This window comes from Ambystoma mexicanum, chromosome 1p (genome assembly GCF_040938575.1).
Source record: "Ambystoma mexicanum isolate Mex_15411 chromosome 1p, UKY_AmexF1_1, whole genome shotgun sequence".
NCBI classification, from domain to species: Eukaryota; Metazoa; Chordata; class Amphibia; order Caudata; family Ambystomatidae; genus Ambystoma; species Ambystoma mexicanum.
Window position 1 is genome coordinate 4,040,782 of NC_090921.1, and position 13,966 is coordinate 4,054,747.

At 46.4% G+C, this 13,966-nt stretch overlaps 3 non-coding genes across 3 annotated transcripts; 1 reads left to right on the top strand and 2 right to left on the bottom strand.

Moving 5' to 3' along the window:
• Positions 1-677: 677 nt before the first annotated feature.
• Positions 678-751, bottom strand: TRNAN-GUU (transfer RNA asparagine (anticodon GUU)). Its single transcript has one exon. It is a non-coding gene; the product is annotated as a tRNA-Asn (tRNA).
• Positions 752-2,895: 2,144 nt separating this feature from the next.
• Positions 2,896-2,969, top strand: TRNAI-AAU (transfer RNA isoleucine (anticodon AAU)). Its single transcript has one exon. It is a non-coding gene; the product is annotated as a tRNA-Ile (tRNA).
• Positions 2,970-7,925: 4,956 nt separating this feature from the next.
• On the bottom strand, positions 7,926-7,999 carry TRNAN-GUU (transfer RNA asparagine (anticodon GUU)). The gene has a single exon. It is a non-coding gene; the product is annotated as a tRNA-Asn (tRNA).
• Between the last annotated feature and the right edge of the window lie 5,967 nt (positions 8,000-13,966).

A 13,966-nucleotide genomic window follows, 5' to 3' on the forward strand; every position in this document is an offset into this window, starting at 1 on the left:
AACTGTAGGGCCATGAAACTGGGTATTGAAAATCAACCCCTATGCCAGATTCCCACATCAAAATACTAACTATAGGGCCATGAAACCGGGTATCGAAAGGCAAACACCTATGCCAAATTCCCACATCAGAATACCAAAACTATCGGCCCATGAAAAAGGGTATTGAAATACAAACGCCTATGCCAGATTCCCACATCGGAAAACAAGAACTATTGGGCCATGAAACTGGGTATTGAAAGACAAACGCCTATGCCAGATTCCCACAACAGACTACCAGAAATATAGGGCCATGAAAGTGGATATTGAAAGACAACGCCTATGCCAGATTCCCACATCAGAATACCAGAACTATGGGGCCATGAAACTGGGTATTGAAAGACAAACGCCTATGCCAGATTCCCACATCAGAATACCAGAAATATAGGGCCATGAAAGTGGGTTTTGAAAGACAAACGCCTATGCCAGATTCCCACATCAGAATACAAGAACTATAGGGCCATGTAAGCGTGTATTGAAAGACAATCAGACTGGCCATGGATGTGTGACTTGAGGGAAATGTCAGCACAGGAAGCACCTTACATATGGTTTCAGAATTAAGCAGTGCACCCTGCACGTTGGTTGTTTTTTTTTTTTTGAACGGGAGTTGGCTCACGTTTGCCAAAATCCAAAATAAACTGCGTCCCTGGGTGGGCTTGAACCACCAACCTTTCGGTTAACAGCCGAACGCGCTAACCGATTGCGCCACAGAGACGATGTGTGCCCTGCTGCGCAAAAGCCATATATGTAGGCTAATCGCGCAGGCCTGGATCCAGGTGAAGACTTCATCTTTTATTAAAGCCCTGGGGAGGAGCGCTGTCTGCACACAGCAAGGCTGTAAGTTAGGATAGGCGCCTCCATTTCTCTGAAGCGTCTCTTTCTCAGTATGGTACAAGTAATGTTCAGCTTCAAACAGTACACAAAGCACTTTGGGCTATGGGCTTGATTGAAAAGCCCGTTTTGGGCTAACATTTGAATGTCCTGCCACACAGTGCACCATAGAGACTGCTGAGCACCTCACCATTGCAAGACTTATTTATCTCTCCAGCTCCACAGCTATCTATGACTTCCTAAACACTGGTGGCACCTGAAACCCCTGAGAAGTGTTAAGGCAGCAGGGGGCCTGGCTGCTGCTTAACTCCTCACACCTCCTTCCTACCAGCAGGGCGGGCTGAGAATGTGTCACCTCCCTTGAGGCCCCATTTTAAGATGAAAGTTGGGATGGGGGGGGGGGCACTTGCTTATTGCGGATAACAGTCCGAGAAGCACGGAGTAGCCAGCATTTCAAGAGTGGGGTTGGGGGTGAGCCATGAACAAAGTCCTGCTACTCCTCCCCCTAAATGCAGTGGGTGCAATTGCATTCGGTCTCATTCGAGCCCCCACACCACCCATCCTGCCCCAATCTACTTTTTTGGTAACATTAGTAACTGATGGTATTTTGACACATAACGAAAAAAATAAAACTGCAGGAACATTACAGATGCAGGAAACTCATCTATAAGAGCTCTGTCCGGGCGTTCTGGGGCAAAATACATGCAAACATTCTACTTTGCATATGGATTGCACGGACAGAAGTGACTTCCCGGAAAAAAGACATTTCAAGGAGCATCATCAGTCTTTGATACTTAGAGGCAGAGCTTTAAGTGGGCTGGGGCTAGCATGGGCCGAGCCCCGGCAGTCTCCAGAAAAGGCTCCTGAGCCGGGGCCCTGCCGGGGGCTCACCCCCGACTAGCTCCAGCCATGCTGACACCTGAGGCCGCCCGTGCAGCGGCTGCACGGTTACACAAGCTGCCTGCAGGTGTCAGCACTATGGTTTAGAAAAAAAGCAATTGCCTTTTCTTTTTTTCTAAACCAAAGTGCTGTCACCTGCAAGCAGCAGGTGCAGCCTTCCAGTGCGGGCTGCCTGGTGGCTCTGTACTCTGAAACAGGAGGAGGGCTGGACTGCCAGGCCTCCTTTTGTTTCTGAGTAAATAGCCATCACCCAGCATGAAGCCCCTGCGCTACTCACGCTGGCTAATGGCTATCTACTCGGAAACAAAAGGCGAGCTGGGCAGTTCAGACCTCCTCCTGTTTCAGAGTACAGAGCCATCAGCAGCAGGCATCACTTTCATTCAAGGAGCCTGTGGTAAAGCATTGCAGCATGTGGCTCCTTGAATGAAAAGGCTGCCTGCTGGGTGTGAGCTGTGGCATACTGGTGTCACACCTTTGCTCCGCTTAGCCGGGGAGGGGCTGTGCGCATTAAATGTAATAATGCCAGTGCTCCCCAGCTCTGCTTCTTTTAGCGGCCCCCACCTCTTAGGCGACGGGGGCTCTTGATGGGGGCATGGACTAAGCACACCCATGCCTAGGCCAAACCCCCTAACGAGAGCCACCCTCAATTTCTAATCCCACTTAAAGCACTGCTTAGAGTCACCTTGGAACTGACTTTAGAATAGGTTGCCATAAGTAAGTCAAGTGGCAAATAACTTTGTGGTGCAAAATACCTAAATTGCACTCGTATTATATATGGAGCAACTCTATAGTCATTAGGCATTGAGGCTTGGCCAGGACAGCTGCCCCTCATAATGTAGCCTCGAGCGTGGAGTCTATAATGGCAGCAGTCCGTGGCAGCAGTAAGCCTTCCCAAAAGTGGTTGTAACTGGCCCAAAGACGACATCTTGTGCAAATGCTCTTATCCAGTGCATGCCAAAGAATGGTCTAGATGTCACCTGCTCCATCTTGTCAGGCGCGTCTCCTGGGCTGCAAGTTGCCTTCCGATGTGCTGACAGCAGGCGCTAAGGGATGAATGGGAATGTACTAAGAACATTGTTCTGTTGACAGTGGCTGCTAGTAGCTGTTGCTGTGATCTTGAGTATTAATGGCCGGTTAGCTCAGTTGGTTAGAGCGTGGTGCCAATAACGCCAAGGTCGCGGGTTCGATCCCCGTACTGGCCACACCTTTTTTAAGTTTCCTTTTAAAATTGGAGCTTCATGAATGAAGAACTCTCATTGGACGAATATGAAATCTGTTAAATAATAAGCCGATGTGGAATTCTGAGTAATAGCACAATATAAGCAAAGACTTCCTCTGGCTAATGCCAAAAACAGTTCTTTGGCTCCTGAAATGACTACATGTCCTAGTGCTGTAGCAAAAGGGCTGCAAGAAGGCAGTCTATCCGTGGTCCTCCTCTTCTTAGCCGGTGGTGGCAGCACAGGTATTTCCCTCCAGTCCCAAATTGATAACATCACTCCAACTTTGCAGTGTGCTGACATCTCAGGAGTCTTCTGGCTTCTGAATTGTGGGAGTCGGATCACCCTGCGGGGAGGAGATGGGCCCAACATCGCAGCACAGCACCCCTCTGGCCCGCCTTGGGTAACTTAAACTTTGGACACCCCCTGGGCATCCCCCCTTTTTTGCAGGCCCCCCATCAAACAAATCGCTGTGTACCAATCTTTCCTCTTGGTTTCCTCTACAAGGTCTCAATGTTTGGAATAGGTCAAGGACCTACTGGGATATCCTATCAGCAGCATCCCTGCCCCACTTAGCCGTGCCCAGCTTCTGATCCTGGCAAATGCTATGGGACCTGGGCAGTCATTGCCAAAGAATGGCAACTGATTGATTGCCTGTGCAAATGATAACTATGCCCGGCAAATGTGTGAGTGCAAAGGCAATTGATTAGAATTCCTGTAAATGGAGCAGGTATCTGGCAAAGGATAACAGGGCTGTCACCCACTCAACTGAAAATGCTGCAGGCAGGAGGCATGACTGCGCAACGATGCTCAGTACGGCGGGGTAGAAGCGGCTTGGAATGGGGAGTAAGCAAGAGCACAACAAATCTCACAGCTTTGAGAGCAGAGAGTGAGTGTTTAAACAATCATTAACAGGCAGCAACCCCAAAGGGACGTCATTTCACCAAAATGCCAGGGGTAGCGGAAGTGACATCACACGACCGTTGACCCCCTGATGACATCACAGGAAGTGATTTCATTTGACCCCACCCTGAAGTGATATCGCAGGAAGCGATGGAACACAACCATTCACCCGTTGATGAAACAGGAAGTGGCATCACATAGCATTGTACACCACAAAAAATATGGGTACAATATCACTATAGTGTGATGTACATAATGTGATGTACATTTCATACAAGAATCGATCGCCATATGTATTGTTAAGATCAGAGTGTATAGGCCCATATTACCAAATTACTGTGAATGCAAGCAGAAGTCCATGACCAAATGATAATGATGTGTTATTATGTAGCACTTACGCTTAAGCTCTTTATATAGTAAAAATATACACCCAATATCACCCAACATGTGTTGGTACTCTTTTATCGACCTCAGAAAGATGAAAGGTTGAGTTGAGGCGTTTAAGAACAGACTAAATCAGTGACTCACCCCCTGAAGTGTGCCTGAAATAAACCTTTAATAAGTCTAGCAATGATTGTATAGCATTCCAGAAAGACACATTATTTGGTATTCCTATTCTTTCTTATTTAGGGTCAGTGCTGAAAGTGTTAGACCTTTGGCACTCCTGTTGTTATTTTTCTTATTTTTTTTAACGGCCCTGAACAAGAAAGCCAGCCACTCCAGATTTAAAGAGCTACATGGTGCTGGCCGCAGCCTAGGAGCTTGCATTACAAAACCCCCCCAAAAAAACAAAAAAGAGAACTTTTTTTCAAGAGGTTGCAAGGGAGAACAGAGATGTCGCAAGGGAGACCTCAGAGGTTGCGACCCCCAACTGACGTCCCCGGGTAAAGTGGCAGGAGACATCTCTGCCCATATCAATATACGCCCCAGGGTGAAGACAAAGACTTAATGCTGGGCCCGATTTTACATGCCTCGCACTCCCAATGATTAGTCTCTCTTTGTGAAACTAAATATCCTCAACATTGGGGTGGAAAATGGTTGCCATTGGCCAATGGAAGTAATACTAGATGAAGGAAGCGAAATGCACCAACATTCAACCTGATGCCTCAGAGGAAGTCCAGTTTTTTGCAGCATGTGTTTGTGTGCATGTGTGTCTTGCAAGTCCAAGGTTTGAAACCTGATAAGCTCGCCTAGTGGTTTAATGCACCTACAACAGCAATCTATATGTAACCTGCAGGCAATACATCCAGTTCCTGGTGAGATACTGACACATTATTGCATTCTGTGCCTGGACTCCACCTCATGAAGGTGCTGTGGTCTAACGGAGCGGGAGCGGTGCTCTTCTACTTTTCTTAATCAGGTTCTACTGTGTCTATAGTTTTATTTTAAAAAGAACCCGTTCCGGAATGGTTTTGGTTTAAAATAAAAGTGTAGGAAGCAGTTGAAACTTGCACTGCACTAAATGTTCCCTTAAACAGCAGGCGCATGTGTTTGGGGGTTTGTGTTGTGTGTGGAAGGGGACGTGGCCATGTGGTTTGTGGGGAGCGGGGCAGGCCAGCAGGGAATATAGTTCCGCTACTTGTTTTCATACACTTTGACCACTGGTGCCTGTTTTCATTCCCAGCACAGGTAACTTATCAACAGTGATCCCTATGCATCACTTTAGTTCCTCAATTTTCTCCTCAGGTCACTTGGGAGCAGAGAGACAGCATATGTATTTCCAGCACTACGGAGGCCAGAGTACACAAATCAAAGGCATAATTTATAGTGGGCACGCAGGAACTTGCAGGTGCAGGGGTTATTGTACCGGGGTATTTTATGAACACTTATGTACCCACTTGGAGGTGTTGCTAGGCTCAAGATTAGCTTTATAAAACCATACTCTAGCCCCCTGTGCGTATGGGCCTTTAATCACATTAACCGAAACAGTCCCACCACTTAAGAAGTGAGCACACGGTTATGCATAAAGCAAGTTTATTGTACACAGTTTCAGGGAGTGGTTAGATGGTGTTGCAGGACCAAACTAACCCAGGTTTGAACAATACAACATCAGTTGGCATCTTACATCCTTTTTGCAACAATTACAATAATCCCAGATGTTCTATAACAATCCACCCCCAAAATATGATTGGACCAAAATCTTTTAAAAGGAATCCCATCTTCTCCCAATTCTCCACTTATCCTTGGTCAGTTTTATCTTGATAGTCATCTTCATGTCATAATCAGAGCACACCTTCTTAGGATTGGTCCGTAGGAGTCCATGGCGTCAGTACATGGTTAAACATTGGTCTTGAAAACATAATTAATTGCTAGCAATAACTGGCCTAAAGCCTTTAACTTTCATTGTGGTTGCACATGGTCCGCACAACAAATTTGAGCAAATAGAGGAAGGCCTGAATAAACAGGATCTCAACTAACCCATACCCCATACTCCTGGCGCTTCTGAAGACCTACTAATTTATACGACCACAACTTCAGAACATATAGCCACTGATGACCTTTAAAGACAATTAACTGTCAGATACCCTGGCCTCAGGCCTAACTTTTATTACCACCGAACAAAAAACCAACGCCCTCTAGCGACACCAATCCAATGAGCGAGATAACATCTGTTCCCTTGCAGGACTCTTAAATCATAAACCGTGTCCTGCTTCTGAGCTGACTTTCTTACTAGGTGACTAATATTTCTTTCCGTCAAGACTGTCCCTGCTACTTAAAATTCATGTGCAGCAGCGAACCAAGGAGATGAAAATGAATGATTTACTCATTTGTCTGTCATCTGCAAACCTGAGAAAGTCAGTTTAAATCTCAACATGCATTTTGCAAGAGAGTCCCAACTACCTTTTTACAAAGCACCCCGTTGTGTAGATTGTTTTCATGTTGCATTTGCAGTTTATCCCTCTACGTGCGTGGTGATTATGTATACATTCTAAAGAGCTGTAACATTAAAAGAAACATCATAACTAACTGCACTCGATACAAATGGGTTCACATATTGTGACCAGTTCGCTGCCATCCGCCATCATCAATGTGGTGCGCTCAACATTAATCCCTCATAATAATGGGGACCCTTCCTGACCTCCCGGACACCCCCAAAAAAGTTAAGGGAGACTCCTCTGTTGTCAGCGCTGCTATATAGGGTGGGCAATGGAATAGCAAAATGTGTCCTTCCCAAACTAGTGCTGCAACGCCTCTGCCAGATTCCCACATCAGAATACTAGAACTATAGGGCCATGAAATCGGGTATTGAAAGAAAAACGCCTATGCCAGATTCCCACATCAGAATACAAGAACTATAGGGCCATGAAACCGGGTATTGAAAGGCAAACGCCTATGCCAGATTCCCACATCAGAATACAAGAACTGTAGGGCCATGAAACTGGGTATTGAAAATCAACGGCTATGCCAGATTCCCACATCAAAATACCAACTATAGGGCCATGAAACCGGGTATCGAAAGGCAAACACCTATGCCAGATTCCCACATCAGAATACCAAAACTATCGGCCCATGAAAAAGGGTATTGAAATACAAACGCCTATGCCAGATTCCCACATCGGAAAACAAGAACTATTGGGCCATGAAACTGGGTATTGAAAGACAAACGCCTATGCCAGATTCCCACAACAGACTACCAGAAATATAGGGCCATGAAAGTGGATATTGAAAGACAACGCCTATGCCAGATTCCCACATCAGAATACCAGAACTATGGGGCCATGAAACTGGGTATTGAAAGACAAACGCCTATGCCAGATTCCCACATCAGAATACCAGAAATATAGGGCCATGAAAGTGGGTTTTGAAAGACAAACGCCTATGCCAGATTCCCACATCAGAATACAAGAACTATAGGGCCATGTAAGCGTGTATTGAAAGACAATCAGACTGGCCATGGATGTGTGACTTGAGGGAAATGTCAGCACAGGAAGCACCTTACATATGGTTTCAGAATTAAGCAGTGCACCCTGCACGTTGGTTGTTTTTTTTTTTTTGAACGGGAGTTGGCTCACGTTTGCCAAAATCCAAAATAAACTGCGTCCCTGGATGGGCTTGAACCACCAACCTTTCGGTTAACAGCCGAACGCGCTAACCGATTGCGCCACAGAGACGATGTGTGCCCTGCTGCGCAAAAGCCATATATGTAGGCTAATCGCGCAGGCCTGGATCCAGGTGAAGACTTCATCTTTTATTAAAGCCCTGGGGAGGAGCGCTGTCTGCACACAGCAAGGCTGTAAGTTAGGATAGGCGCCTCCATTTCTCTGAAGCGTCTCTTTCTCAGTATGGTACAAGTAATGTTCAGCTTCAAACAGTACACAAAGCACTTTGGGCTATGGGCTTGATTGAAAAGCCCGTTTTGGGCTAACATTTGAATGTCCTGCCACACAGTGCACCATAGAGACTGCTGAGCACCTCACCATTGCAAGACTTATTTATCTCTCCAGCTCCACAGCTATCTATGACTTCCTAAACACTGGTGGCACCTGAAACCCCTGAGAAGTGTTAAGGCAGCAGGGGGCCTGGCTGCTGCTTAACTCCTCACACCTCCTTCCTACCAGCAGGGCGGGCTGAGAATGTGTCACCTCCCGTGAGGCCCCATTTTAAGATGAAAGTTGGGATGGGGGGGGGGCACTTGCTTATTGTGGCTAACAGTCCGAGAAGCACGGAGTAGCCAGCATTTCAAGAGTGGGGTTGGGGGTGAGCCATGAACAAAGTCCTGCTACTCCTCCCCCTAAATGCAGTGGGTGCAATTGCATTCGGTCTCATTCGAGCCCCCACACTACCCACTCTGCCCCAATCTACTTTTTTGGTAACATTAGTAACTGATGGTATTTTGACACATAACGAAAAAAATAAAACTGCAGGAACATTACAGATGCAGGAAACTCATCTATAAGAGCTCTGTCCTGGCGTTCTGGGGCAAAATACATGCAAACATTCTACTTTGTATATGGATTGCACGGACAGAAGTGACTTCCCGGAAAAAAGACATTTCAAGGAGCATCATCAGTCTTTGATACTTAGAGGCAGAGCTTTAAGTGGGCTGGGGCTAGCATGGGCCGAGCCCCGGCAGTCTCCAGAAAAGGCTCCTGAGCCGGGGCCCTGCCGGGGGCTCACCCCCGACTAGCTCCAGCCATGCTGACACCTGAGGCCGCCCGTGCAGCGGCTGCACGGTTACACAAGCTGCCTGCAGGTGTCAGCACTATGGTTTAGAAAAAAAGCAATTGCCTTTTCTTTTTTTCTAAACCGAAGTGCTGTCACCTGCAAGCAGCAGGTGCAGCCTTCCAGTGCGGGCTGCCTGGTGGCTCTGTACTCTGAAACAGGAGGAGGGCTGGACTGCCAGGCCTCCTTTTGTTTCTGAGTAAATAGCCATCACCCAGCATGAAGCCCCTGCGCTACTCACGCTGGCTAATTGCTATCTACTCGGAAACAAAAGGCGAGCTGGGCAGTTCAGACCTCCTCCTGTTTCAGAGTACAGAGCCATCAGCAGCAGGCATCACTTTCATTCAAGGAGCCTGTGGTAAAGCATTGCAGCATGTGGCTCCTTGAATGAAAAGGCTGCCTGCTGGGTGTGAGCTGTGGCATACTGGTGTCACACCTTTGCTCCGCTTAGCCGGGGAGGGGCTGTGCGCATTAAATGTAATAATGCCAGTGCTCCCCAGCTCTGCTTCTTTTAGCGGCCCCCACCTCTTAGGCGACGGGGGCTCTTGATGGGGGCATGGACTAAGCACACCCATGCCTAGGCCAAACCCCCTAACGAGAGCCACCCTCAATTTCTAATCCCACTTAAAGCACTGCTTAGAGTCACCTTGGAACTGACTTTAGAATAGGTTGCCATAAGTAAGTCAAGTGGCAAATAACTTTGTGGTGCAAAATACCTAAATTGCACTCGTATTATATATGGAGCAACTCTATAGTCATTAGGCATTGAGGCTTGGCCAGGACAGCTGCCCCTCATAATGTAGCCTCGAGCGTGGAGTCTATAATGGCAGCAGTCCGTGGCAGCAGTAAGCCTTCCCAAAAGTGGTTGTAACTGGCCCAAAGACGACATCTTGTGCAAATGCTCTTATCCAGTGCATGCCAAAGAATGGTCTAGATGTCACCTGCTCCATCTTGTCAGGCGCGTCTCCTGGGCTGCAAGTTGCCTTCCGATGTGCTGACAGCAGGCGCTAAGGGCTGAATGGGAATGTACTAAGAACATTGTTCTGTTGACAGTGGCTGCTAGTAGCTGTTGCTGTGATCTTGAGTATTAATGGCCGGTTAGCTCAGTTGGTTAGAGCGTGGTGCTAATAACGCCAAGGTCGCGGTACTGGCCACACCTTTTTTAAGTTTCCTTTTAAAATTGGAGCTTCATGAATGAAGAACTCTCATTGGACGAATATGAAATCTGTAAAATAATAAGCCGATGTGGAATTCTGAGTAATAGCACAATATAAGCAAAGACTTCCTCTGGCTAATGCCAAAAACAGTTCTTTGGCTCCTGAAATGACTACATGTCCTAGTGCTGTAGCAAAAGGGCTGCAAGAAGGCAGTCTATCCGTGGTCCTCCTCTTCTTAGCCGGTGGTGGCAGCACAGGTATTTCCCTCCAGTCCCAAATTGATAACATCACTCCAACTTTGCAGTGTGCTGACATCTCAGGAGTCTTCTGGCTTCTGAATTGTGGGAGTCGGATCACCCTGCGGGGAGGAGATGGGCCCAACATCGCAGCACAGCACCCCTCTGGCCCGCCATGGGTAACTTAAACTTTGGACACCCCCTGGGCATCCCCCCTTTTTTGCAGGCCCCCCATCAAACAAATCGCTGTGTACCAATCTTTCCTCTTGGTTTCCTCTACAAGGTCTCAATGTTTGGAATAGGTCAAGGACCTACTGGGATATCCTATCAGCAGCATCCCTGCCCCACTTAGCCGTGCCAAGCTTCTGATCCTGGCAAATGCTATGGGACCTGGGCAGTCATTGCCAAAGAATGGCAACTGATTGATTGCCTGTGCAAATGATAACTATGCCCGGCAAATGTGTGAGTGCAAAGGCAATTGATTAGAATTCCTGTAAATGGAGCAGGTATCTGGCAAAGGATAACAGGGCTGTCACCCACTCAACTGAAAATGCTGCAGGCAGGAGGCATGACTGCGCAACGATGCTCAGTACGGCGGGGTAGAAGCGGCTTGGAATGGGGAGTAAGCAAGAGCACAACAAATCTCACAGCTTTGAGAGCAGAGAGTGAGTGTTTAAACAATCATTAACAGGCAGCAACCCCAAAGGGACGTCATTTCACCAAAATGCCAGGGGTAGCGGAAGTGACATCACACGACCGTTGACCCCCTGATGACATCACAGGAAGTGATTTCATTTGACCCCACCCTGAAGTGATATCGCAGGAAGCGATGGAACACAACCATTCACCCGTTGATGAAACAGGAAGTGGCATCACATAGCATTGTACACCACAAAAAATATGGTTACAATATCACTATAGTGTGATGTACATAATGTGATGTACATTTCATACAAGAATCGATCGCCATATGTATTGTTAAGATCAGAGTGTATAGGCCCATATTACCAAATTACTGTGAATGCAAGCAGAAGTCCATGACCAAATGATAATGATGTGTTATTATGTAGCACTTACGCTTAAGCTCTTTATATAGTAAAAATATACACCCAATATCAACCAACATGTGTTGGTACTCTTTTATCGACCTCAGAAAGATGAAAGGTTGAGTTGAGGCGTTTAAGAACAGACTAAATCAGTGACTCACCCCCTGAAGTGTGCCTGAAATAAACCTTTAATAAGTCTAGCAATGATTGTATAGCATTCCAGAAAGACACATTATTTGGTATTCCTATTCTTTCTTATTTAGGGTCAGTGCTGAAAGTGTTAGACTTTTGGCACTCCTGTTCTTATTTTTCTTATTTTTTTTAACGGCCCTGAACAAGAAAGCCAGCCACTCCAGATTTAAAGAGCTACATGGTGCTGGCCGCAGCCTAAGAGCTTGCATTACAAAACCCCCCCAAAAAAACAAAAAAGAGAACTTTTTTTCAAGAGGTTGCAAGGGAGAACAGAGATGTTGCAAGGGAGACCTCAGAGGTTGCGACCCCCAACTGACGTCCCCGGGTAAAGTGGCAGGAGACATCTCTGCCCATATCAATATACGCCCCAGGGTGAAGACAAAGACTTAATGCTGGGCCCGATTTTACATGCCTCGCACTCCCAATGATTAGTCTCTCTTTGTGAAACTAAATATCCTCAACATTGGGGTGGAAAATGGTTGCCATTGGCCAATGGAAGTAATACTAGATGAAGGAAGCGAAATGCACCAACATTCAACCTGATGCCTCAGAGGAAGTCCAGTTTTTTGCAGCATGTGTTTGTGTGCATGTGTGTCTTGCAAGTCCAAGGTTTGAAACCTGATAAGCTCGCCTAGTGGTTTAATGCACCTACCACAGCAATCTATATGTAACCTGCAGGCAATACATCCAGTTCCTGGTGAGATACTGACACATTATTGCATTCTGTGCCTGGACTCCACCTCATGAAGGTGCTGTGGTCTAACGGAGCGGGAGCGGTGCTCTTCTACTTTTCTTAATCAGGTTCTACTGTGTCTATAGTTTTATTTTAAAAAGAACCCGTTCCGGAATGGTTTTGGTTTAAAATTAAAGTGTAGGAAGCAGTTGAAACTTGCACTGCACTAAATGTTCCCTTAAACAGCAGGCGCATGTGTTTGGGGGTTTGTGTTGTGTGTGGAAGGGGACGTGGCCATGTGGTTTGTGGGGAGCGGGGCAGGCCAGCAGGGAATATAGTTCCACTACTTGTTTTCATACACTTTGACCACTGGTGCCTGTTTTCATTCCCAGCACAGGTAACTTATCAACAGTGATCCCTATGCATCACTTTAGTTCCTCAATTTTCTCCTCAGGTCACTTGGGAGCAGAGAGACAGCATATGTATTTCCAGCACTACGGAGGCCAGAGTACACAAATCAAAGGCATAATTTATAGTGGGCACGCAGGAACTTGCAGGTGCAGGGGTTATTGTACCGGGGTATTTTATGAACACTTATGTACCCACTTGGAGGTGTTGCTAGGCTCAAGATTAGCTTTATAAAACCATACTCTAGCCCCCTGTGCGTATGGGCCTTTAATCACATTAACCGAAACAGTCCCACCACTTAAGAAGTGAGCACACGGTTGTGCATAAAGCAAGTTTATTGTACACAGTTTCAGGGAGTGGTTAGATGGTGTTGCAGGACCAAACTAACCCAGGTTTGAACAATACAACATCAGTTGGCATCTTACATCCTTTTTGCAACAATTACAATAATCCCAGATGTTCTATAACAATCCACCCCCAAAATATGATTGGACCAAAATCTTTTAAAAGGAATCCCATCTTCTCCCAATTCTCCACTTATCCTTGGTCAGTTTTATCTTGATAGTCATCTTCATGTCATAATCAGAGCACACCTTCTTAGGATTGGTCCGTAGGAGTCCATGGCGTCAGTACATGGTTAAACATTGGTCTTGAAAACATAATTAATTGCTAGCAATAACTGGCCTAAAGCCTTTAACTTTCATTGTGGTTGCACATGGTCCGCACAACAAATTTGAGCAAATAGAGGAAGGCCTGAATAAACAGGATCTCAACTAACCCATACCCCATACTCCTGGCGCTTCTGAAGACCTACTAATTTATACGACCACAACTTCAGAACATATAGCCACTGATGACCTTTAAAGACAATTAACTGTCAGATACCCTGGCCTCAGGCCTAACTTTTATTACCACCGAACAAAAAACCAACGCCCTCTAGCGACACCAATCCAATGAGCGAGATAACATCTGTTCCCTTGCAGGACTCTTAAATCATAAACCGTGTCCTGCTTCTGAGCTGACTTTCTTACTAGGTGACTAATATTTCTTTCCGTCAAGACTGTCCCTGCTACTTAAAATTCATGTGCAGCAGCGAACCAAGGAGATGAAAATGAATGATTTACTCATTTGTCTGACATCTGCAAACCTGAGAAAGTCAGTTTAAATCTCAACATGCATTTTGCAAGAGAGTCCCAACTACCTT